At 43.1% G+C, this 26,069-nt stretch overlaps 1 protein-coding gene and 1 pseudogene across 5 annotated transcripts in view; one reads left to right on the forward strand and one right to left on the reverse strand.

The window, feature by feature from the left end:
* LOC105494186 (GLI family zinc finger 3) overlaps positions 1–26,069 on the reverse strand; it is a 279,866-nt gene that overhangs the window by 139,312 nt on the left and 114,485 nt on the right. The window lies entirely within an intron of this gene.
* LOC139362850 (non-histone chromosomal protein HMG-17 pseudogene) lies at positions 12,366–12,626 on the forward strand (annotated as a pseudogene).

Genomic DNA, 26,069 nt, shown 5'->3' on the forward strand with positions numbered 1-26,069 from the left:
TAACCTGTGTCCCCTTAAAAGATACGTTGAAGCCCTCACATCTGGTATGTGTAAATGTGGCCATATTTGGAAATAGGGTCTTTGCAGAAGTAATCAGGTTAGATGAGGTCATTAGGATGGGCCCTAAATCAACACTGCTAGTGTCTTTATAAGAGGGAATCTGTGGCTGGGCATGGTGGCTCACACCAGTAATCCCAGCACTTCGGGAGGCCAAGATAGGCAGATGACTTGAGCTCAGGAGTTTGAGACTAATCTGCACATCATGGTAAAACTCTGTCTCTACAAACATTAAAAAAAAAAAAAAAGCCAGGTGTGGTGGTGCACATCTGTAGTCCCACCTACTTGGGAGGCTGAGGTGCCAGGATCACTTGAAGCCAGGAGGCGAAGGTTTCAGTGAGCTGAGATTGCATCACTGCACTCCAGCCTGGGTGACACAGCAAGACTCTCTTTCCAAAAAAAAAAAAAAAAAAAAAGAAGAGGGGATTTATACACAGACACACCACCATGGAAGAGAGGCAGAGAGTGATGCTGTCATGAGGCAAGAATTGCCTGGGGCTTCCAGAGGCTGGAAGAGGCAAGGATCCTCCCCTAAGATTTCAGGGGAGGACAGCCCTACCAACACCTTGATTTTGGACTTTCAACTTCCAGAACTGACAGATAATAAACTTCTGTTGCTTTGAGCCCCCAGTCTGTGGTGCCTTGTTCTGGCAGTGTTAGCAAACATACATACCTGGGTTTCCTTACAATTTTGTTGTAGGAAGGCCATCCTACACCAGTGACTTTTGAAGAGGCTACATTCTCTTCTCCTGTGAGTAGGAGTAGCAGTAAATATTGACAAGAAACAAAGAACCTAACAACCCTCAGAAGAGCTGAGAAGAGGAAAGCATGTGCAGTATGCCCATAGTCATTTTTTGGCTGTGAAGCATCTATTCCTTCTTCCCACAGAATTCTGATTTCCTTTTCAGAGTTAACTTCTCTCCTACTGTATTTAGGTGTTGGGATGATAAATCAAAAATCCAAGACTGGCGCGGAGGCTCCCGCCTGTAATCCCAGCACTTTGGGAGGCTAAGCTGGGAGAACTGCTTGAGTCCAAGAGTTCGAGACCACCCTGGACAACATGTCAAGACCTGGTCTCTACAATTTTTTTTAAATTAGCGAGGTATGGTGGCATACACCTGCAGTTACAGCTACTCATGAGGCTGAGGCAGGAGGATTGCTTGAGCCCGGGAGGTGGAGGCTGCAGTGAGCCATGTTGGCACCACTGCATTCTAGCCTGGGCAACAAAGCAAGACCCTGTCTCAATTTTTTAAAAAATCCATGAGCCTCACTGCCCAAGACAGGCAGGGTACCTGGCTCTGATAGCAGACGGCCTCTGCTGAGAGCCTGAGTCCTGAGCCTGAGTCAGGGGAAGGAGAAGCAGTTAGAACTCATTCCTTCGGGTAGACTCTCATGCCTGCTTCCTGTGCCTCTACAGCACCTGCTTCTGGAGATTTTCCGACAATTCTAAGTGTCCGATGTCATCCCAGCAATTCCTGTTGGTGCAAGGGTTGGAATCAGTTTCTGTTGCATGTAACCCAATAGCCCTGGCTGATGCAGGAGGAAAACCTCAACAGCCCAGTCACCGAGCAGCTGTACAGGCTGGGTGTGCACTTAACCTCCTGGGGGCTTCAGTGCCTCATCAGGCAAGTTCCACCAAATCTCTTCCCATGCTGAGGATTAGAATATTTATTATTCTAAATGTTTCTGCTCTAAGACGTAAATTATCTAAGGCTCAGGCATGGTGAGCTGAACTACAAGTGAACAGCAATCCTGCTCCGGCTTGTCCATAAGTCAAGCAGGGGCATTTGAAACTTTTGTCTTTAACAACCCCCTGAATTCCAGGATATGGGGGTGCCATCTCAGTTTGCCAGTCACACTGGTGCAGAAATGCCTAATTGTGGTGTATTATAACATACAGCAAACTCAAAACTTAAGAGGCTTTGAACGCCATGCTGCAGATAGATGCTGAGTTAGTCACAATTACCTTCCACCTAGCCAGTGAAAATAGTGAACATGTACTAACTCGTGCTTTTGGAGGGTAGAGAATCTGGGATCTGTTTAACTGGGTGGCTCTGGCTGAGGATCTCCCAGGAGGCTGCAGTCACCTCAAGGCCTGACTGGGGAAGGGTGTGTTTCCAGGCATGGCTCCTCCCCATACAGCCTCTCCACCAGCTGAGTGTCCTCATGGCATGGCCACTGTCGACCCCAGACTGAGGGATTCAAGAGGGAGGGCAAGAGAGCCACCTGAGGCACAGTCCTTTTATAACCTAATTTTAGAAGTGCCATCCCATCACTTCACTGGAAGTAAGTCGTTAAGGGAAGAGGAAGTAAGTCGCACCTCCTGAGGGCAGGAGTATCAAAAACTTGTACACATGGCCTTAAACCCCCGACAGTGCCATAAATAGCTGAACTTTTCATTCAGTCTCCAATTTATACAGTGATATGATTCAAAGATCACATGTATCTTATTAAAAAAAAAAAAAGCAGGACTAGGAAGCAAAAGACTGTGACTTTGATTCAAGTTCTGAAAGCAGCTCACTATAATTGGGGAACCAAGACAATTGATTCCCCAAGATACTTAGGGAACCTCTCTGCAACAGTTTTTCCAGCTATTGTACTTTGGCCAAGTGCTATGCTTGACACACATGACCTCATCCAGTCCTTTTCACATTCCAGTGATGTAGATATCTGAATCCTCATTTCTCAGCTGCGAACACTGAGGCAGAAAGAGATTAAATCATCTATCCAAGAGAACCCAAGATTACCCAAGATCATGAGTCAGGATGGGGCCCTAAATCTGTCTCTCAAGCTTCAGATGTAGATTGGCATGTGAAGAGGCTCAGAGAAAGAGTAAAAGGTAGAAATAAAAGTGCTACAATCTGATAATGCATTACCATAAACCATAAATAATAACAGAGTTAATAAAAGAAGTGAGAACAATAGTAATGATGGCACCGATGATGATGTTAGGTCTGTGTGTATCACGTGAGGGGCCGGCTGACTTTCTAGTACTCACTGTGCGTCTTTCCTTGACTGTTCACTGTATCTGTGAGGACGATGTGTTTTCTTTGGTGCCCTGTACAACAAGTATATGAGCATACTTATGGTCTCCACTTGAAGAGGATGAAAGCATTGAATAAGATGGTGCCTGACAGTTAGACCACTAGTTAAGAACCTACCATCTTCAGTAAAATCCTGAACTTAACTTCTCCAAAAGTCAACATTAGTCTAAATCAAAGATGCTGTCAGAAAAGAAGATAATGCATCACATAAAACCTACCTAGACATACTGCGTACCCAACATCCTTCAGTATCCAACCAAAACGCCCCCTTCTCCTGTGAAGACGCCCTGACATCTGCACCCTCCAGCCTTGTTCACACATCCGCTCCAGCACTTCCCATCTCCACAGTGGGTAAACAGGCGGGGCGGGAAAAATGTCTTACTAATCTTTGAATCCCATAAACACAGCGAGGAATCTGGCTTAAAGTAGGCATTTCCAAATATTTACTCAATCAATGAACCACTCTTGAGATTACTATGTGTAATGGGTGTGAGATTATGAAATCATCATTTAATAAACACACATTTCTGAGATTCAAACTCCTGCCTTAAAAAGGTTTAAAGATGGATTGATTCAGGGAAACATTTAAAGTTACAACATTGCTATAGACTGAATGCATTCTTCTAAAATTCACATATTGAACTCTAACCCCCATGTAATGGTATTTGGCAGTATGGCATCTGGAGGTGATCATAAGGGTGGAGCCCTCATGAATGGGGTTCCTTATAAAGAGTCCCCAGAGAACTTACTGGCCGTTCCACCACGTGAGGACACAGTGAGACGAAGGCCATCTATGAACCAGAAGACAGGTCCTCATCAGACAACAAATCTGCTGGCACCTTGATCTGAGACTTCTCAGTCTCCAGAACTGTGAGAAATAAATTTCTGTTGTTCATAAGCCACACCATTTATGGTATTTTGTTACAGCAGCCTGAACAGATTAAGACTGTGATATTGCTGGGAACTTTGATAATTATTATCTGAATTTATCCAAAGAAACACTGTGAAATTGTCTTCATTTTACAGTAGAGGAAACGGGTTTAAACAGAATACATAATCTGCCCTGGGTCCTTCATGGCCAGTCCTGAAGCCGTGTGTTTCTAACTCCTGGTCTGACATGTGCCTGCCACTGAATTCAAGTGGGCAAATTCAGGAAGGCACACTGAACTCAGCTTGATGTGGACTGATAATCAGGTACTAAATGGTTGTTTCTTGTTTTTCTGTTTCGTAATTTATACCCAGATTTGGAAAGATTTGGAAGCAGATTACATCTTTATCACCCAAAGTATGTTTTCAGAAAGAATCTTGTTTCTGAGAAGCATAAATTTAGTTTCAAATATTTATAAAAATTACTCTAAATAAAAGCAAAACTCCATGAAAAAGAAAATGCGCTGGCATAGAGAGAAAAGAAGAGAAAGGAAGAGGAAAATGAGAGATGGGGAGATAGGATGACACAGTGGGAAAGGAGAAAGAAAATCAGGGAAAGATTTAAAAAGAAGATAATATGTGCTTAAGTTAATTACAGATGATAGAAAATCTTTTCAGGAAATGTACATCTGAATTTAAAAACAGCATTCTTTAGTTCCACTTCATCAAGCAAACAGCAGAATCTGCAAGGTGTGAATCCTCCCACTTAAGCCTGGGCCTTAATAGACTGCGTGTGTCCAGCGCTAGCCTCAGGGGAGCCAGCTCTCCATACACATCTGTTGAATGGAAATCAATTTTCCTCAAGCAAAGAGGCAGCTCTGTCTCTCATAAATGAGCACCTCCACGTCTGCATTCACATAAGACTGATTTTAATGAGCGGGGTGTGAGGTCACGCCCGATGTACATCCGCTCATCCAAGGGGCCCAGACACCCCACCAGGAAATCAAATTTCTCAGTACATACCTCAATGTTGAACCTTCCTTTTAGCCCCTAAAGGTTTCTCTCACCCTTTTTGCATTTGGTTTTTGGCCAAGTAGGCTGGAAAGTATAAAAGCCAAAAGAGGCAGGGGTGGAGCAGCCGGGCAAGCAGGAAGAAGCATGTGTTTTCTGAACTCCATCTCCCCAGCTGTTCCAGCATGTTCCGTCATTGGGCAGCCTGTCCTCACCGTCCAACAGGCATCCTCATGCAGCCTGCAGTTTCCATGCTGCTCACTGTAAATGTCTGATATCTGCACATCCTCTGAGAGCACAGCCCAGAGGCTGAGCATGCTCACAGACACCCTCTCAGCACCTGGGCCTCAGAACTGTGTGGTCCCCAGCGTAAGGCCTCAGGGTCCAATGCCCACCCCACTTGCTCCTGCAGAAATCTAGGCTGCAAGGTGCTTCTAAATCTCTGTGTCCCTCCAGCTGCAACAGGAACCCTAGTCACAACAAGTCTTATGGCTACATGAGCAAGGATAGGCTCCTGGCCAAGGCATCTGGTAGCTTCCTGCCCAGGTAAGATGGGCCTCCCTGGTGGGCTCTGTATTTGTTTTGCTGCTGGACAGAAGAGCTCCTTCTTTTAGAATCATTTGCAGCAGCGGCCTCTACCTAGTGATTGGAAATCTATAATTATGTCGAATAAATAGACACAAAATGAGAACAAGAAGGACCGAAGTGATGAATATTTCATACACTAAAGTTACTCGTTTTAAAAGAATGTCCTGTGCTCAATAATCTGTTCTTCCTACTTCGTGGTGTGAAAACAGCCTTTGTGTTATGAACTGATAACGACAGCAGAGAATGCTCTGGGAATTGTTTGCTGTTTTCCAGTGTCCCAACTTATCCCAGCCCCGCCATGCCCATATTTGGACAAACATCTGGTATCCCTATGTGGGCATCTGCCCCACAGTATTTTGGGATTTTTTTTGGTCGGGGGGAGTGCAGATTGTTTTTCCATGTCTTACTGCCAAAAATGTGGGAACTACTGATTTGTAGTAATTAAAGACTGTGAAGATTTCCAAACAGAGAAATGAAACACAAAAGTGTGTCAGGTGTGGTGACTCATGCCTGTAATCCTAGCATTTTGGGAGGCCGAGGCCGGCGAACTGCTTGAGCCTGGGAATTTGAGACCAGCCTGGGCAACACAGCAAGACTCCGTCTCTGCTGCAAACAAACAAACAAAAAAAATTAGCCAGGTGTGAAAGTGCAAGTTTGTAGTCCCAGCTACTCAGGAGGCTGAGGTGGAAGGATCCCTTGAGCCCGGGAGGGCAGGGCTGCGTGAGCGGAGACCACACCACTGCATTCCAGCCTGGGCCACAGTGACCCTGTCTCAAAGGGAAAACAAACAAACAAAACACAGAAACACAGAAGCATCAGGGTAGCTAAAAAGAAACGGCACCAACTCATGAACTCGCACAGAAGCACACAGTGTATTAAACTCAGGCGACTGACGGTATTTGGGCGTAGGAAACAGGTCGCAGAACAACAGTCACAGGGCTGACACCAAAGGCAGGGGACAGCGAGAGTTCTGCTCTTGCTGCCTGAGAATGGCACTGAGGGCAGGGGATGCAGAGGGGCCAGAGAACAGAGCAGGAGCTGGCAGATGAGAAAAGTGGAGGGAAGGTGGCTGTCTTCCAGGGTTTTTGTGAATGGATGGGTTGGGAGTATTTCTTCCACATTCCAGAGGAGGGAGGAACAGTGACAAGGCTGGAGGGTGGAGAGAGGCTTAAGAAATCTGTCTCTGGGGACACTTCACAAATGCACAGCAACCTTTGCATCTCTTCACCCCTGCTCAAAGAACTGCTACCTGGTATCAGCAATGCGAGCTGTTTTGTTTCCATTTTGTTTACTGTTGTTGTTGTTTTAAAAAATAACCAACCTTGCCAGTGGTGTGCTGGATTATTTAAACTTTTTCCTCTTCACTGGCACACTCACAAGTTTGTTTAATGTAAGTCTGGGAGCCCACAGGGGTTTTATGTGCCTCACATTCATAAATCCTCAACTGCTTTTCAACCAAATTGATTGCCCCTGAGGATTGAGGGTGAATGGAAGAGTCAAAAGGCATCTCCTGGGCTAGAAGGAGAATGCACATAGTTGTGTGCACACAATGCCAAATATCCAAATTAAAAGTGAAAACTTGAGCAAATCCTCCAGATGCTTCCAAGGACCTGAATATTTGGTGAGTCGGCAGAAATATGTGGATGCTTAATGGAACTTCGCACCGTTAGTAGCAATAGTTAGCACTGTGTTTGTACAGCCCACCAAGGAATTCACAGATGTGTCTAGACTTAACTTTGTCAATCCTGATAAACTAAAAATGATATGTTATGCCTCCCTCTAGAGTCATGACCAGCATCTTCAGATTAGACTAGAATCATCTAATCTAACAGATTAGAAAACTATGCCTCTTCTGGGGAGACCCAGCCCCTCCCGCACTCAGCTTGGTGAGCTGACGGTGTCTTTCTGCAAACTGGAAAGACAGACTCTTCCTCTGGGTAGCCTGGTGAGCAGAGTATGTGTTCCAGTTTAGCCCCTTATTTCAGTCCTTTGTGCAGTAAACAGCCAGCACAACTGTACACAGACACCCTGCCTCCCTCTACAGTGTCCAAACACAACTAAACTAGAAGTCTGACCGTTTCAAAGTAAGAGGATAGGAAATAATACATGATTAAGACTTCTTTAGCATGAACTGCACACACAATTAGATTCCACAATTACAGAAAGAAAAAGAAAGGGAAAGGGAAAGAGTGAAACTGCCCTAAAATGCTTTACCTTAGCATAATAAAACTGTGGGATTTCAGAGCTGGAAGCCATCTTTAAAATGATCTACTTATCTATTGCAACCATCCCTTGCAAGAATCCTTTGCATGACGTCCCCATTCCACCCTCCACCAGCAGTCATCCAGCCTAAACTGAAACACCCACCCCCACCCTGTCTCTGAGAACTGGAAGTCTGAAGCCATCACTCTCCTTTCACATTGCTCTGTGCACAAGAAATCCTGTCCCCCCCCCCCCACCCCGCCACACTGGCCTCCCTCTAACTTTTGCCCAGCCTATCAATTCGTCTTAGCGCTGCACTCTGACGCCACCTACATTAAGAGTAATTGCTTTTCTATGCGATGGCTCTTTAAGTATCGGTAGACAATTAACCATGGCCCCCTGCAATCTTTTGTTTCCCCAGCTAAATAAAGGCACCTTGCCTTTATTTAATCCAACTCCTCCTACAAAACCAAGTTAACTGCCAGCATCCATGAACAAATCTGCGGTTCATCACAGTCACTACAGGGCAGCCAAGAGCTGGATCAAGACAGACTTTGCTTTCACTGAGAGGCAACCCCATGTTTTGGAAAGTAGAATTCCTGGAAGTCTGGCACCTCAGGAAATTTAAGGACCACACAAACCCCATGGGCTGTAATAAGATATTGCTGATGTTTTGGCTGATACGCACCAGAAAGCCCTGGGAGGAAAGCGGCCTAGAAACTGTAATGAATGAAAGCGTAATGTCCTGTACTTGAAGCCACACAATTAGAAAGTGAGAGGACTACAGAAAAACCAGCGGGGCACTGGCATTTTCCAGGTGAGCATTCGGAGCTGACAGTGAAAATAACTAATGAAACACAGCAGGGCAGAAGCGGACTTTATTCGGAAAACCTTATCTCCTGGAACTGAAGCTAACCTCTGGGACAAGAGGTTTCAGAACAATGAAGAATCAACAAATCAGATGAAGAGATGCCTACTGACAAAGACAGACAAATTCCATACCCTGGAATTGGACATCTTCCTGGCGGAGGGAAACAGCCTGCTCTAAAATGGGTACAATCAGCAGTAGTTATGAACATCGGCTTTTCCACTTGCAAAAGATTTTAACTTTGCATGACAGGAAGGAACACTGACCAAGAAAACAGTAAGTTACAGATTACTTTGCTACAAGATGCTGGCTATACCTCTTTTGGATACATATATACATATATATATATATATATATATACAGAAAATCAAGCATTATTTTTCTGTGAGAGGAATTAAATGTCAGGAATATGCATGTCTTTCTTATATAAGGCTTTGTTTTATTATAACAGCAAGAATCACGACTGATGCCTGAAGGCAGCCACAGATATTGCCAAGGAAAAATGGGGTAGTAAGTGGAAGAATCTCACAAAAAAGTCTATGTAACAAAAAGACAGAGGAACCAACCTCTGCCTTATTCCTTTCTTCAAGTGCTTCCAAAGTTTACTGTTACTATCTCCATACGAATAAATTAATTTTCAGTTTTATAGTAGAATTCAACTTTAAAAATTCCTTTCATAACCAACTTTTCTAAAAATCCAGCATAGGATACCCAAATAAAGGTGCATCTCCATTCATTCATATTTTCCTTCATTCATTCATTCATTCAAACTTCAACAGCTACCGATTGGTTGGATATCTGTTATGTGTGTGCATCATGCTAGGCATTCAAGTGGCAGTGTCAGCAGCACAGGCGAGGGAAGTGGGCATTCGTTATTTCCACAAAATCACCTACTTTAAAACCATGTTAAGTCCAAGAAAGGACAAGACATGGTGTGAAGAGAAAGCCATAATAAACCAGGTAATTCAGAACAGAGGTCAAAAACACATACCCTGCACAGCATCTACAAAACACGGGAAGCCAACACTTGGTTTTGTGAATGCCACAGTGTTGCAATTATCTTAAGCTGTTTTTAAGCTGTTTGCAAAATATTATTTTTAATTAAGGTAGAGCATATACTAACTTTAAATGACAGAGAGAAAAGGAGGGATTTGCAATTAAATGAATAAATAATGGAACTGACACATTTTGTTTCTTTTAGTAAATGGGTTCCTGAAAAGCAACATCAACTTATTCAGTGATTGTTTGCCCCGAGGACAGTAGATACCCAGTGCAAAATGGCTCCCAGATCTGGTGGGTGGCAAATGAGCCTGTGGTGGCTTGGGAACGACACAAGTCCAGAACAGCGTGAGCTTTGGAAACCAGTCAAACTCAGATTTGAATCTCAACTCTACCACTAGAGACGCAAACTCTGGAAGGTTATTCATCTTCTGCAAGTCTCAGTCTTCTTCTATAATTATCACCATAGTAGGAAAAGCAGTATTAAAGATTATTAAGGACTTACTACAGGGTTGGCTGAAATAAATAATAAGTAAATAACAACTTGCATAGTCTATCAACCGTTATCCACACTGTTTTGCCAGAAAGTCTCCTGCCAGGAGTGAGACTGGACTGAGGCCGAAAACAAGGGGCAAGGCATACATGCAGAGTGCTGGGACCAGATGTGGGTACCAGCGAACCACAGCACAAGATCTGCTCAGGTGAGGCAAGTTCAGCAGTGTGAGAGAGTTCTCATAGGTGCCAAGTTGCAGGGTAGCTCAAGGGGTCCTATCAAGACGTCTGGATGGTGTTGTCGATGAGGAGCTATGGTCTGAGCAGGAAGGTAACCTTGGGAGCATTTCAAGAAGATTAACAAGGCAGCAGCGTGAAGGACAGACTGGAGAACAGAAAGTCTGAAGGCCATTAGCATAGTCCAGACATGAACAGGACACCAGGAATAGAATGGAGGCGATGGGCCAAAGGCAGGAGAGCAGTCCTGAGGAAGGTAGAAAACGTTTCGAATAGCTAATATCAGGTGCATGAGACACAGCAACAAGAAATAAAGTTCTAGAGCACCTACGCTTCCCTGAAGCTAAGCACCTTTTCTACCAGCTAGCTCACCCAGCTCTGCTCTTTCCTCCGCTCGCTCTCTTTAGTCCAGGAAAAGGAGCACAGAGACCAGGTGGGATGGCTTAACTTTGCACAGTCTGTGACATGATCATGAGCATTGCGGGTAAGCTGAAAAACACTAGATGACCCATTGTGGGCGGTGCACCCGTATGGGGAACGTTAAAGCAAGATCCAGAAAGTGGCCACCCTAGCACTTAGCTCCAGGGTGTAAAGCCCTGGACATCCAGGAAACAGGAGCCCGAGAAAAGGAATAAAAGAAAATGGAACCAATAAAGACAGACACAGAGCTTGTGAAGGACAAAAAAATGTGCCAGATGCTGAAGACTCCCACAAACAATGACAGGGGAGATTTTACGCCACTATTCACTGCGTGACAGGAATTTCATCTGCCGTCTATGATAATATCATGGACTCTTTCTGGAAACCAACCCTTTTTCTGCAAATGCATTATGCCCCACTGTGCATATCTGGGCCCCAGAAGACTGTGCCCACTGTTATTATAAGCAGGAAGCCAGCCAAGTATCTTCAGTTGTCGAGGAACAAGATTTGGGCTCAACTGTTCGGTGACCTACTTAGCTTTATTTGGTTATTTGACCACAGAATACAGTTCTGTGGTTATGGGAGCAAAAACACAGTTAGATAGAATGAATAAGATCTAGTATTTGATAGCAAAACAGGGTGATTAAAGTGAACAATAACTTATTATATATTTTAAATAACGAAAAGGGTGGAATCAGAATGTTCTTAACACAAAGAAATGACAAATACTTGAGATGGATACCTCAATTACCCTGATGTGATTATTACATATTGTATGCCTGTAGCAAAACATCACTTGTCCTTCATAAATATATATACCTATTATGTACCCATAATAATTAACATTAAATTTTTTTAATTAAATATACTTCTAATCCCAACCAACATTCTTTCAACTAATAACTATAAGGATGCCTGACATTTACTGAATGTCAGAAGAATCTATGGGCTAGAAACGTGTTCTCCCTATGAAGAAGGTACTGCTACCATCACTGTAGAGATGCATATCTGGGCACCAGGAGACTGTGCCCACAAGAGATCATGCATCCCAGCCTGGCCAAGAGAGAAGAGACATTCAGTTAAAAATAATAATAATAAATAGGGCCGGGTGCAGTGGCTCACATTTGTAATCCCAGCACTTTGGAAGGCTGAGGCAGGCGGATCACCTGAGGTCAGGAGTTCAAGACCAGCCTGGCCAACATAGTGAAACCCCATCTCTACTAAAAATACAAAAATTAGCCGAGCGTGGTGGCAGGAGCCTGTAATCCCAGCTACTCACTCAGGAGGCTGAGGAAGGAGAATTGCTTGAACCTGAAAGGTGGAGGCTGCAGTGAGTCGAGATCATACCACTGCACTCCAGCCTGGGCGACAGAGTGAGACGCTGTCTCAAAAATAAATAAATAAAGCCCAAGGAATGCCAGGGATGACCATATGATGTCTGCATCTCTGGTGAGTAAGAAATACAGAAGTGTGGAGCAGTGTGAAGAAGAAGAGGCGAGAACGACCCCCGGACCGACCAAAACCTGCACGCCACCGCATCCTATGCCCAGCGCCTATGACCCGCCACTGTTGCTGCCACCATGCCCAAGAGAAAGGCTAAAGGGGATGCTAAAGGAGATAAAGCCAAGGTGAAGGAAGAACCACAGAGAAGATCCGTGAGGTTGTCTGCTAAACCTGCTCCTCCAAAGCCAGAGCCCAAGCCTAAAAAGGCCCCTGAGAAGGTACCCAAAGGGAAAAAGGGAAAAGCTGATGCTCGTAAGGAGGGGAATAACCCTACAGAAAATGGAGTTGCCAATAAAGACCAGGCCCAGAAAGCTGAAGGTGCTGGAGATGCCAAATGAAGTGTCTGCATTTTTGTTAACTGTGTACTTCTGACGACTGTACAGTTTGAAATACCGTTTTTTGTCAAGTTTTATAAAAAGGCAGAATTTTGTTTTATTTTTTTTTTAAGCTATGTTGTTAGCACACGGAACTCTTCATTGTTTTTGGAGGACAGGACATATGTCCCTAATAGAATGTCTCTGAAGCCACACAGAGGGGGGTAAAACACCTTTCCCTTTCCCTTCTAGTTTGGAGAGACTTCCTCTGGGCTCCCAGGAGAAGGGATTCCCTGACCTTGACACACACGTCCACCTTGGCATAAAAACCTTGTGGGAGGGAAAAACAAATTGTTTTTATGTCCTCTTCTCCCTTTCCACCTTTCAGCATAGGCTTAACTCCCTTAAAGCCAGACATCTGTTGGGACATGATCCCCAGCCACTGGTTACCAGTATGTCACACAATCTGGACTTTCCAGTGATGGCACTGACATGGCACCCCTCAAAGAGCAGAGGTTCCGTTTCTAGATTGTGGATCTTCAGATAAATTCTGCCATTTTCATTCCACTTCCTGAAAGTCAGGGTCAGCTTGTGAAAAGCTGTTAAAACAACATGCTAAGTGCAAAATGTCAACTCTAAACTTCCCCTGTTCAGAGCATCAGATGAAGACTTATTGGCTTTTATCGTGGCTTTCTGATTATTGGTAGTCCAAAGAAGGGAGTTTGAAAATTGTTGTATACTGTTAACAACTGTCTGCCCATGTCCTACCTGAAATACTGTGATTGCTTACGGAAAGTATCTTTAATAAAGCTAGGTACAGTTTGGCTTGGGGAAAAAAAAAAAATGGAAGTGCTTTCTTAATAGCAGGTGTGTGTGAAGGATTCAATTGGTTATTAGGGTAAAGAGGCTTAGGAAAAAGAAACGTGTCTTTCAGTCACTGCTAAGTGACACATCCGCACTGTGCTATGAAGTCCCAAGAACCCTAAGGTCACGTGGTCCCTTGCCAGAACACACCTGTATTAACCCTTCCAGAAATCTACTGCTGTAGGCGTGTATGTGTGTGTAGGTCAGGCAGAGAGTTTTTTGTTTTGTTTTTTTACTGAGACGGAGTCTTGCTGTGTCACCCAGGCTGGAGTGCAGTGGCACGATCTCAGCTCACTGCAACCTCCGTCTCCCAGGTTCAAGTGATTCTCCTGCCTCAGCCTCCTGAGTAACTGGGACTACAGGCATGTACCACCATGCTCGGCTAATTTTTGTATTTTTAGTAGAGAGGAGTTTCACCATGTTAGCCAGGATGGTCTCAAACTCCTGACCTCAGGCAATCCGCCTGCCTCAGCCTCCCAAAATGTTGAGATTACAGGCTTGAGCCACCGCACCAGGCCGGGAAAGGCATACTTTTAAAAATAACAGAGCATTTGCAATAATGAAGAAATAAGAAGAGAGAAAGGGGAAAAAGGGGGTAGGAGACAAAAATATAAACCCTTTTCCTGTGTTGGCCCCAAATAATTTTTCTGCTTTTTTTTTTTTTTGAGATGGAGTCTCGCTCTGTCTCCCAAGCTGGAGCGCAGTGGCACGATCTCGGTTCACTGCAACTTCCACGTCCCAGGTTCAAGCCACTCTCCTGCCTCAGCCTCCCGAGTAGCTGGGACTACAGGCGCCTCGCCACCATGTTCGGCTAGTTTTTGTATTTTGAGTAGAGACAGGGTTTCACCATATTGGCCAGGCTGGTCTCGAACTCCTGACCTCAAGTGACCTGCCCACCTCGGCCTCCCAAAATGCTGGTATTACAGGTGTGAGCCACCGTGCCCAGCCCATTTTCCTACATTTTGGGAAACTTCAAATTACCCTAGATTTTCATTTCTCTGAATGGAAGCCAGTGTAATTCATCTCTTCCACCAAGCTCCTGATAGTTCAGGTGACGTGGATGCTACATTAACTCTGTCAGGCCCCTGGGCTGCTATTAAGTTCCCCGTAACACCAAGGTCCTACACCCAGTTCCCTACAAGTAAGCGTTTTTGCCTCCAAAGGGCCAAACCTGCACACAGCAGGGACACAGCGGGGCAGTTAGTTGCTTGGGAAAGAGAAACAAAATTTCTTTTGAGAGTGAGGTTATTTTAAGGTGGTCACAGGTATGCAGAGTCAGTTTTATGCTCTCCGTGATTTCTTATCCCCTCTGAGAGTGGGAAGGAGTTGGCATAGAGATTTTTATTTTCATGGCACATTATATAATTTGGGGTTGGTGGCAAGTGCTAACAACTGTCATACTACCCACGGCTATATTAAAAATAAGACCAAAATAGAGATTGTTGTGGGCTGTCTTGGGTTTTCCCTCAAAAGTCCTAAGGAAGAAAGTACCTCAAATGAACAGGGAGGGCATCATGAGCTCACAGAGCAGCCTGGGCAGCACCAAGACCGGCACAGAAACCCTTTCCAAGCAACAGCGTGGAAATACCAACAAACCCTTTTCAAGAGGCATACATTTCTGCAAGACCTGTCTTGACAGAAGCTACCAGGTCCCAAACATGTCACATGTATGAAAAATTCAAATTCAAACGCGGAGAAGAGCAGTTTCATGGGACCCGCCTTCAGGTACAGCTCCCCTATTTAAGCGCTCAGTTAAAAACCTTTGGAGTTTGAACAGCAGCACACGAGCTGATGTGGTTTAATTCATGCGATGAAATGTGGGTGCTGGGTAAAATTCACCCAGGAAATAGAGGGGAGAAGCAGGATGCTCAACCCATAAACAACACTTATCCTAAGAAATTCTGGCCCTTTGAATCTGGGTGAATAAACTAAATAAACTGAAAAGCTTCATTAATACCTAGAGGATCAGGTCCAAGTTTTAGATCTGCAAAAAGAAAAAAATAAAATAAAAGAATTAAAGCTTTCCATCCCCTTTCTAAATATATGGGGATCTGTTTTCAACGCATTCATAAAATCTATCCATTTGTTTTTATTATATGAACAACTTAAAACTTGCCAGACAGATCACCTCTGATGCGGGAGAGCACAGCATCAGTTACAGGACTTGGCCAAAGCATTCTCCAAATCATATTAGGTTCGCCTCAGTTACAGAGGTCATCTTGCTGTATGTTTTCAGGAATATTAACACAAAATACATCAAAACACTAATAGAATCCATAAACACAGACAGCTAAAGTTCCACCACTTCTAACATGCTCATAATTTAGTAAGAGGTTAAGTCCGTGGTCTCATAAGACCAAGGGTGTCCTTTTCAAGTTCCTTCCCTCTCAGCTACTTAGGGCAATTCTCAGAAGTCTGCAAAGTTATCTACGTTCTCCCTTTACCAATGTTCAGCCATACACAGATATCATTTGTGAACTAAACAGTGTCTTTCCTCCAGGGACAGGCCCAAGGCTACAACATGCTGGTGCACACTTTAAATTATAGGTAAATGTTCAACTTACACCAGAATTCCCTATTTTGTGGAAGTCCCAGTTCTTTAAACTAATTCTAATTTTTGGTGTTGGCATTCAAAAATTACTCTGCCAAGGAATATGCGATGCTGAGATTTCACTCAATAGATTGGTCAGAAGGACGGAGGGAAGAGAGAGAAGAAAAGCAAGCAGCAGGGGAAAGAGAAGGAAATGATACCAGCAAAAAGGCCAGGGCTCTGGGTTCATGGATGCCTTTCTGAGCAATGTTTTCATTAGCACCACCTAGGTGCACCCTTATATGGCTCCAGTCCTCTATTTATAAGGCTGTCACCTGTCTGACAGGTAGTTTTACATGTTGCAGTACCAAGGACCAGATGCCTTTTAGGAACAGTTTTGAGAATGACAAGTCACTTAAACACTCATTGCCATGACTTAGTTTTAAGAAAAATGACCAACAACTGAGCATTCCTAATGGGGAAGCTTTTCTCTCTGATGGGTGCGATTCTGAGTCAATGAAATGGGTGCAGAAGAAAAGACAATGGGAACTCCAGCTTTAAAAGAGACCAGGACTCGTTACTGAAAATAGTTTTGACTTGTTAGATGCCTGCTTTTGCTGGGGAATGGAACAAATGATGTTTCAGGCAGGAGCTGCCAGGTCACATGAACCTCCTTCTAGCAAAGTGTATGATCTCAGAGGCCACACATGTTCATTTACGGTAGAGTTTAGATTAAAATGATAAATGTCGATCTGGTGTACATTTAAATGCCATTTTGAAAAAAAAACCCAGCTCGGGGCTTTCCCGCCCCACATACCACTGCAGATTCCGTGGTCCGGGAGATGCTGGCCCTTGAGTAGCTGCCACTGTCTCCATGGAAGGACGACACCATAGTTAATTAAATGTCCACTCTGACGGTAAAGTTCATTATCTAACACTGCAAGTGCAGTTATCAGAATATTCTTGATGGGCCAGAGCTGTCTGAAGGCCCTGTCAAACACGTAACAGAGGAAAAGATAAGATGAATTTGCCTTTCATACAGGGACTTTTTTTTTAATGGAGGCTCAAAATACCAACCTCAGATTTGCAAATATTCTAGTCCCATTTAAAGCTTAATCATCTTAATGAAATATAATCAAGGGCTTTTTCACCTTTCCACTATTTTTTAGTTTCTTAATGTGTATGTTAGGTCCCAAATAGTTTCCATTGATGGCAGGGTTGAGTTCAGAGTCCTGACTCTGGACTATGCAGTTTTTATTTCCTTTCTCATTGAATTCTTCACAGCAGGTCTGAGAAGACAATACACTTATTCTCAATTTTCAGGTGACGGACATCAAGTTTAGAGAAAATGAAGAGCTAGAAAGTGGCAGGGTCATGACTCAAAACGGGCCTTCGAATCACACCAAGTCTAACGCACACCAGCTAGAGACCCCTGAATCTTGACACTACACCACTTCAGCCGCACCCAGGGGGCCCAGTGGTCTTCTGATTTCCAAGTTTAAGTTCTCACCAGCTTCACTTGCTCATTTGACACAGTAAGCACAGAATGACAGGCTGCCACCACTGTTTAAGAGTTCCTAATGTACATAGGATAGCTATGGGTCAAAACCCACCAGATCGCTGTTTTGAAATAGAAACGACAAACTCAGCATCCTGAAACCCAAAACTCCGAAGGGAAGAAGAACACCATTTGTGTGACCCTTTCACAGTTCAGCAAGGCTCCTTCAACCACTCTCTCATATAAGCCTCTCATGGCCTTGGGGCAGGCAGGGCTATAGGAGGCAGGCAGGGCTGGTTGGAGCTTCCCTCACCTACAAGTGACAAGGCTCAGCCAAGGGAAGGAGGGACAGGACACAGAACACCAACAAGGGAAGCCGAGGCCTCTGACTCCCACGCTGTATTCTTTCATTCCGACTTCTATTAGAAAAAAGGATCTTGTCAATGAATATGTCCTATGTCTACATTTCCATGTAAGCAAAGCAAGAAAACCAAAAAGAACATGTGGGGAAAGGAATTTTCAGTGTTTTTCTTAGACTGGTTTTTGATTCACATGGGGAATCACAGAGTTTCTGGGGGCCCAGGGGGCTATAGTTTCTTTTCGCTCTTAACCATCCCAAACCATCCTTGCCAGCACCCTTAATTGTCCTGCTACACTAAGAATGTAAAGCTGTCAAATTCAGGCCAGAATGATGTGACCAAGACCGACCATTATGTACACTCTCTTCCTAAAGTAAGTGCTGGGGTTCGGGAGGTTCTTACCCTCGGGGCAGTAAGGCTTGGGAGTACCTGCTAGTTATATCAGCTGGGTCCCTTCCCTGCATTAAAGAGCAAAAGTACCTCAAGCAGAACAGATAGAGAACTGACACAACTTAAAATATCCCCAGATTTCCTATAGAAAAATACAGTCACTTTTCTAAAAATGCCATAAGGGTGACGGTTTGGCAGGAGCATCTCTTAGCAATCAGCAGAAATCTACTAAATCCCTCCTAAAAGGTCCATTCTAAACAACATTCCACAGCGACAAAGGGGCCTGACTTTGATTTCTGAATAATTTGACTAGGAGCATGGAAAGTTGCAACAACATTAAGTGTAATAACTTTCTACCCCCTTTTTGGTTCCCAATGTGAAGTTTGCTGAAATAAAACTTGACAGCACAAAGCTCCCGGGGATGTGTTCCAGATGAATTGAGTCATCCACACAAACTCACAGACACACGCACACATGCCCTGGACCCTCGCATTTACAGAGGGAGTGGTTTCCATCTGTATTTGACAACCCAGTGCCATGGGTCTCGAGGCTGAGGGCTGCTTATGGATGCAACTTTAAATTTAATTTGGAGGGGGATGCTAATTGTGTGGAGTGGTAGGAAAATGTTGGCGACATTTTGACTTTAGCAGCCCCACTGCCCTGATTAAAAAATATCAGCTTTCCATCTGCAAGACATTTCTAAGGTGGACACCTTACAAATTGTTAAGGTGCAATTTGTGCACAGTTAGTTCTTTGTTTAATCGAGAAATCTGCCCGAACTCTGATTGGGCTGATTTCCCTAAGGCCGGGAGTGAAGGTTATTTCCTTATGCCTTTTGGGAGCAGCAATCTCTCTAATACGTTTCTGAATTATTCCAGCTTGTGCCGAGGCTGAACAGGAGAACAAAGCCCTGGTTCCGCAGCAGAAAGACTAACTGAACTCCCAGCTGGGAAGGTTTAGGCAGAGATTTATAAGTACAAACACTGAAGAAATTTGCAAGTAATTGCATGTATTTGCTTTTCGTTGTGGGATGCAGTAAACCAGTATTTATTAAAATACATCGGCAAGGTACTGTTTATTACCCCCTCTCCTTGATGTCTTGTAGAGGGGAATAAAGTGCTTGGCTCTTTTCATTTCTTTAAATTAAGGGGCCAAAACAGCATTTCAAGGAATATAAGGAAGAAGCTGAAATTAGACATATACTCTGAATGGCTACTGCCTCTTACTTAAGTTGGAATTGGTGCATGAACATGGCTCTAGATCTGCTGTTCTGATTTAATCTTGCAAAGCTTAACTTTTTTTCTACTTTCTTAAGTTTCCATGAATCCATTATTTGGGGACCAACAATTACCATTTTCTCCTACAGAACTGCTGTTATTATTCTTGGATTGCAGCCTGCAAAACTGAGTGATAAATAGGCACATGTTCACGGGATATAAAATAACAGGCTCAGGCCGGGTGTGGTGGCTCACACCTGTAATTCCAGCACTTTGGGAGGCGGAGGCAGATGGATCACGAGGTCAGGAGTTCGAGACCAACCTGGCCACCATGGTGAAACCCCGTCTCTACTAAAAATACAAAAATTAGCTGGGCGTGGTGGTGCACACTTGTAATCCCAGCTACTCGGGAGGCTGAGGCAAAAGAATTACTTGAACCCAGGAGGCGGAGGTTGCAGTCAGCCGAGATCATGCCATTGCACTCCAGCCTGGGTGACAGTGAGATTCCGTCTCAATAAAAAATAATAATAATAATAATAATAAAAAAAAATAACAGGCTGAGAAAGTTACAGCTTAATAAGAGAGTGACTTAAACAAACTACCACCAAAAAGAGATATTATGTTCACTGGCTGCTGCATCTAAATTCCTGTGCCATCAGCTACTTTGGGTTTTAATTTGCCAATGAGTAAAGGTCAGAAGAAACCAGACAGATGACTCTCCTTCCCTCTTCAACTTGGATCACAGCTCCCCACCTGCCTCAGTGTCCCCCTTTTAATGACAGACCCAAATTGTTCTACCTAATACTCCTTAACACAATGGTCTCAAACTTTAGCTGCATCAGCTTTGCCTAAAGAGCTCGTTAACATAGATTGCTGGGTCTCAGCCCGAGAGTTTCTGATTCAGTAAGACAGAGGAGGCACACAAGAAGTACCATTTCTAATAAGTTCCCTGGGGATGCAGATGCTGCGTGTCCTGGGACCACACTTTGATAAATGCTGGTCTAGAAGGCAAATGGGCAAAAGTTTGGTTCAGTGAAGGTAAGCGGTAGCTATTGTGCCCGCCCCCAAAATAGCAAATAACAGAAATGAAATACCAATGTATGTTATTTTAGTCAACAAATGTTAATTGCCACCTGCTTAAATATATGCCTGACAACATTATCTCCATGTAGAATTCCCAAGCTCCTGCCCTCTCTTCCACACTGGTCTTTGCCTACTTTTCCTTCCATCTGATGTCCCTTAAGAATCTGGATGTGTGACCCAAGCTGGGGAGCGACAGCTTCCAGTTTGCATGTTTGCTCTTCTTAGAACTGCAGGATCCTCACGTCCCCATTTTCTCTTCCTCCATCAGCAGTGCACCCACCTAAGCAGTAGGCACCCATTGAATACCAGCTGCTATTGTTTTAAAATGACAGTCAGAATAAAATCAGAGAGCAGTAACAGAAACTAGTGTGTGCTTCTCTGTTCCTCAGCACAGCAACTCTGGTTATCTTAAGTTCAGTGTTGGTAATTAATAAGCCCCAGATCATAAAATTAAAAGGTACCAAGTAGCCACAGGTGGAAGGTTTTCTGAGACTGGCAGCAGAGATGGCAGCCGATCCCCTCTCCCCTTGGCTTGAGGGCCAGTACCTCCCATGCTTCTGCACCTGTATCTTTAAAACAGAGAACATGCTACCATGTTACCTCCCAATGTCTATGACATGAAGACAAATGAATTAGAGACCCTAGAGGAATATTAAAATGAAAAACACTACTTGATAAAAATAAGCCAGACCAGGAAATCAGATAGCATGCTTATATATATATATATATATATATACACATACACACACACATATATATATGTTATATATTATATATATTTTATAGGAAAAGTCCTGGCTTTTACACAGCTTTTCCAGTTATAAAAGCCTCACCTCCTGATCACATAAAATCAGATTTTCTATGATTTTTATTAGAGAAGAACCATGAGGTCTGTATGTATAATCACAAATTGGCCAGAAGTGATAACCACTGGAACAGAAAACAAGATTGTTCTGTGCCTCAGGTATTCAAACTTCAATCACTTAAGAGAGAGAAGAGTTTCATACCAATACGGACTCTCATGACCAAGTGCACATAGGATGTCAATGTCTGGATCCAGATGCTCGACCCTTACACAAGCATCTGAAGCAGGTACTTGGTGTCACAAAGGAAGCTGAGGGGTTAAGTGACTTACACAAGACAAGTCAGCCAGCGAAGGGCTGAGACTAGAATCCTGTCCTTTCTAATTCCAAAATCACATCTGATTTTCCTCCAAGAAACCAAGTCACCAGCACCTATCTTTTCTTTACTAAAAGCATGCGTAAGTCAAGTATATTCTAAAAGATAATCACCTATTAAAACTGAATAAGGAAAACCAGCTATAGTAACCCCCTCTGTACCAAATGCTGAATCAGGAAAGACACCGAACTTTTTGATAATCAGATTTTCCTAGAGCCTGAACAGGGTGAAAAATTCTTGAAGGTGTAATATTTTTACTAGAACACGCAAGGGTGTTTTTAGACCTTACAATCAAAATGTCCAAAAGGATAAATTTGGATATTAATTACAAAACTTGTACTACCTCAAACTTTTTATTACATTCTACACCTCTACTGTTTTCTTGTGGTTATCACAAGTGCTAACAAAACATTAGCATTCATATCAAGTAAAATCAACTGGCAAGTCCATTATTGACATTTATTTTAAATGTGTATGTCTGAAGTATGTGTTACTCATCCTTTAAATTAACATCTTCCACCTTGATGGGACAATTGGACAGACCAGGCCAACACTTTTTTCACGAGTAATTAATAACTCTATTTTCACATTTCTGGAGAGAGAATTACACTCAACCAACATTTCCACATCCTGAATCTGCTGATCTCAGCAATAAAACCTTCCTTTAAAACACATGCAGGGTCTTGACCAAAGAGTAATGATAGAAAACTAATTCATAAACTTGGCGGTTTTTCTAGCAAATGACAGCAGTTTCATATTTAGTAAAGTCTATATTTTTGTTGACTGTACACACCAAAATACATATGCATTAAAATGCAGACAAGGGTGTATATATTTCTATTTCCTAAAAGGAAATTCAGAGATACAAAAACATAATTATACAAATTATCCTTAGTTCTTGCTGTTAATTCAGTTTAGGCACAACCCCTGAGAAATAAATAAAAATTCTCCATAGCATGAAATAACTGGTATTCAATCTTCTTTACTTATTGGGGATACTAAATTGTACTAAAAGTACTAAATTGATGTCATCATAAATATTCAATTTCATTTTTAAGTAATTACAAAAAGTAAAGTGTAATTCAAAGAATGGTCTGATGTGCCACAACCAGCCGTGCAAATGCACAGGATCTTTTTAAGATGGAAAATGTAAGTGCTTACCAACTGGGAACTTGAAGAAATTGAGACTGACATCTGACCTTTAAAAGCAGTGGTTCTCACACTTTATTGTTTAAAAACTTGTTAAAAACACAGAATCTAACATCCAGTTCTCAGAAATTCTGACTCAGGAGTCTGGCACGAAGCCAAGATGCTACATGGTCACACCAAGATCCGCAAGGTTGGTTCTGTTACTACAGTAAAGAGTCACCTTCAGAGGCAGGGTGCCTGATGCCCACCAAGTCATCATTCCGCTTTGTTCAACTCTCCCATGGCAGCTGCCTCTCCTCACTGTCTTGTCTTGCCTTCCATTATTTACTCACTCATGGGTGGAGAGGAGTTACCCTTAAAATAGACCATCTCAAAAGGTGATTTTCCTTTTGATAACTGACTGTCAATCAATATAAACACACAACAAAACAATCCCTTGCAGAAGTTTAAAAGCCAAACACATTCTTATCTCTAGAATGTCAGGTGGCCTATATGACTATATCTTTTTCCCTCACTAAATTGACTGCAGCAGCTTAGCTTGCTTCTGTTGTTATTTTAAAGATTATTTCAAATTTGGAAAGAGTCTGACCTGCAGAAAATGTGGACGACACTTACTGTGGGACTGTGTACCAGTTTTGGTACTCGTTTTAATTCTCAGTGCTCCTCTTCCTAGAGAACCAAACCAACACCAGAGAGGCTAAGCAAAGGCAGTCAGTTGGATGTGAATTACCTTTTGGTCGCTGACAACAGAAAGTTACCCTGAACCACCGACCGAGGGATGGAAAGCCTCCGTATCCCATTAGTAATTCTCAGAATCAACTCTGTTCCCAGCCAAGTATGGAAAGCCAAATATAGTATCATGGAACCAAATTCAAATGCTGGTCTCAAAGTTCCCGACTTGCTTGCCTTCAAGTGCCCCTTGAGGGATTTTAAATGACAGTGAAAAAGTTTGTTCAACTAAAAATTCAAAGTGTCGGGACAAAGTTTATTTCTGAGGCTCAAGAGATGGTTTTTGCTTTAGTTGTTGATGTTGCCATTGTTGTTGTTGTGTGTGTGTAACAAGTCAGAAATAAAATCTGCCACTTGTCTTTTCCTAAATGATGGTATTTAAAATAGCAAGTCTAAGAAAATCTAGCAGTTTGGTTTGCTCGCTCAAAGAATATATTTTTAACATGAAGTGTTCCAAGTAGTTGCAAGTTATGCTGATAGATATTTTATAAAGGCAATGGGTCAAAAGAACTCAACAATCCCTTCTAGAGCCAAGCTACGGCAGATTTTCTTTTGAAAAAGGGACAGAGTTGACAGAGAAAAGAGTGAGGAAGTGGAAGCTGACAATTTAGTGCTAATGGTATTGTTCGCACAAAAGCAAAAACACAACAACAGCCAGGAAAGGGTGCCGCATGCTTACAGTCTTCACTCCAACAAGTATTTTTAAGTATCAACAACTTGGAGAGGAAAGGGGAAAAATAGGCTGCCGTGGTGCCTTGTACAGGTGGCGCCAAGGTCCCTGGCTGGGCCCTTGGACAAAACCATCTCATGTAAACCTTAAAGAGGATTAATCTTCAAGGAGCACTGTAATGAGACCTTAAAAGGCTGAACAACAGCAGCAGACCACGGAGGAAGGCAGTCGTCTGCTCCCCCAAGTCTTGCTAGCAGAGTTACATCAAAGCAAACGGGCAGCAGATAGCAGGCTTCCACGGCAATCCCTTATCTCGGCTCCAGCGGACGCCGCTACTGTGATTGTCTTGAACTGCCACCTGTCCCAGGCATCTTTGAAGGCAACGCTAAGCCTCTGATGGATCTGACCTCCTTGAGCTGAGATCCTTTTATGTCTTTCTTCATTTTCTGCCCTACGACATTCTTCCCCTGCCATGCACACGACATGAAACAAAGGGAGTTCTCACTCCTGACTCACTGTCCCCAGCCATTTGAGAGCAAAGAAAAACAATGTTCAGGATTATACTCTGCCCGTAATACGGAGCTGTCCTCAGGAGACAAGCCTCTTATTTTTGAGGGTATAACTATAGACAGCATTTACGTGCAAGCGCTTTACAATGGGGTTCGATGGAGCTGGGCGCCAAGATAGGAAAGCTGCATGTCTGAGATAACTCAAAAACACAAGGAATGATCATACAAAAACTCGATTAATAACCACATGTTTTCACAGGAGGAATACAAATACAAATACTGAAATATTAAAACATACTTACAAAATCACTGCGCATTGGGGCTTGAAAAAATAGCAGCACACAAATGTCCTTAAACCTGGTCAACTTAAAAGGAATTTTTAAAAAATGATGAGAGAGAAAAAATATTTAAAACACACATATACTGGCAGGTGAGAAAAGTTTGCAACCTGAATGGTAAAATAGTTCTCTCTGAGGCCTAAGAGACTAGAGATATCTGGCTTTTCCAAATCATACCAGGAGCAAGAGTAGTGCCTGTGTTTCTCTGAAAAGTTCTGACATTTGAGGGGAAGGAAAACTGCTGTGGTCAAATTCATTCAACACAAGACTTCTCAACATCCTCTTTTTCTGTCACACAAGTCTGTCTGCACACATTGCTTTAATAACGCTCACCTGTGTGACTGTTTCTCATATGACTGAAATTGTAACACACCTCAGCAAGTGATCTAGAATGGTACGACTTTAATATTTTGCCTCATTTCACTGAAGATTTCAGGCAGCATACAAGAATTCACCAGGTAGAAAATGCCAACTAAAGAAAAATCTGATCAGAGAACAGTTTAGATGATCAAGACCTAAGGAAAGTTAAGAGAGAATATGCAGGCCGCAATCCAATAGAGTTGGAATAACCGAGCAGCCACTTTAAATCTGAGTTTCCTGGTAGGCAATGAGTAAAGGAAAACAAAATCAGCTATATGATATATCCTGCAGGAAGTTACATAACCACCTTATATCACGGTCTTGTGTTTTATCTGCACAGTATTTAAAATTTTCAGAAAAGTATACACCTCACTTGACACAGATCAGCAATCCTATAGCTACCATAACAACATTCTTCTAGTCTGGGCTTTGGTCTGGGTTCCAAAATCCACTTCTTAGAAGAGGGTCAGCCTAAAGGGCTGGGAAGCTGTGGCCTTCTTGTTTCTGGGTTACGGGGCTGTCTCCAGCCCAAAAGAGTGAGGCTCCCACAGAAACACCCAATGACGAGCGTCAGTCCAGAGCCAGCCCCTGA

This window comes from Macaca nemestrina, chromosome 4 (genome assembly GCF_043159975.1).
Source record: "Macaca nemestrina isolate mMacNem1 chromosome 4, mMacNem.hap1, whole genome shotgun sequence".
Taxonomy (NCBI): Eukaryota; Metazoa; Chordata; class Mammalia; order Primates; family Cercopithecidae; genus Macaca; species Macaca nemestrina.